Below are 1,113 nucleotides of genomic sequence, written 5' to 3'. Positions count from 1 at the left end.
GTCAGGATGGCCGAGCGGTCTAAGGCGCCAGTTTCAGGTACTGGTCCGAAAGGGCGTGGGTTCAAATCCCACTCCTGACATGCGAAGAGTTGCCCTCCGACCTTAGCTCAGTTGGTAGAGCGGAGGACTGTAGTTGGCGAAACAGCTTGAATCCTTAGGTCGCTGGTTCGAATCCGGCAGGTCGGAACGCTCCTTTTTGCCCGGCACGTAGAATCCTGATGTCGCTCGTTCCAATCCGGCAGGTCGGAACGCCCATCTTTCGTATAGGGTAAAAGGAATGGGCACATAGAGGTGCGATCCGATGACAAATCAAAAACTCGGGACACTGAGTGCAGAGCCAGTAGGCAGGACGTCACCCCTGATGGCGACCCTCTTGTCGAGGGTGGTGGCCTCCGTTTACCCTACTTCCCCTTCACCTTGCAACTCCCGCTTCCTCCCTTTGGAAAGCACATTTACACGACCATACGGTTTAACCCCCACCCCCGCTCGTAAGCAAACGTTGCTCTCAATCCTGGCAGACTTGGGAAACTCCATCTTCTACCCCCGCGGAAACTCTGCCCACTGCTTAAAAGTATACGCCAAATTTGTCGACGCTCAGTCCCCCCGTCCCCGTGCGAATGTGCCCTTATTTTTCAAAGGGCTTAATGTTGGACATGAGCTATGCCCTTATCACTATAGCTCCACCCGGACAAGAGGGGATCAATATGGAATGCTGCAAGGCAGGGTTCACCCAATGCTTCCTCCCTTTGGAAAGCACATTTACACGACCATACGGTTTAACCCCCACCCCCGCTCGTAAGCAAACGTTGCTCTCAATCCTGGCAGACTTGGGAAACTCCATCTTCTACCCCCGCGGAAACTCTGCCCACTGCTTAAAAGTATACGCCAAATTTGTCGACGCTCAGTCCCCCCGCCCCCGTGCGAATGTGCCCTTATTTTTCAAAGGGCTTAATGTTGGACATGAGCCATGCCCTTATCACTCTAGCTCCACCCGGACAAGAGGGGATCAATATGGAATGCTGCAAGGCAGGGTTCACCCAATGCTTCCTCCCTTTGGAAAGCACATTTACACGACCATACGGTTTAACCCCCACCCCCGCTCGTAAGCAAACG

The 1,113-nt window shown here is 53.7% G+C and overlaps 2 non-coding genes across 2 annotated transcripts; both read left to right on the top strand.

The window, feature by feature from the left end:
- On the top strand, nucleotides 1–80 carry TRNAL-CAG (transfer RNA leucine (anticodon CAG)). Its single transcript has one exon. It is a non-coding gene; the product is annotated as a tRNA-Leu (tRNA).
- Nucleotides 81–96: 16 nt separating this feature from the next.
- Nucleotides 97–186, top strand: TRNAY-GUA (transfer RNA tyrosine (anticodon GUA)). The gene is given in 2 exon segments: nucleotides 97–133; nucleotides 151–186. It is a non-coding gene; the product is annotated as a tRNA-Tyr (tRNA).
- The last annotated feature ends 927 nt before the right edge of the window (nucleotides 187–1,113 follow it).

The sequence above is a fragment of the Adiantum capillus-veneris genome, chromosome 8 (genome assembly GCF_014529385.1).
Source record: "Adiantum capillus-veneris isolate H3 chromosome 8, ASM1452938v2, whole genome shotgun sequence".
Classification (NCBI taxonomy): domain Eukaryota; kingdom Viridiplantae; phylum Streptophyta; class Polypodiopsida; order Polypodiales; family Pteridaceae; genus Adiantum; species Adiantum capillus-veneris.
This window is presented reverse-complemented; position numbering and strand designations above follow the sequence as displayed.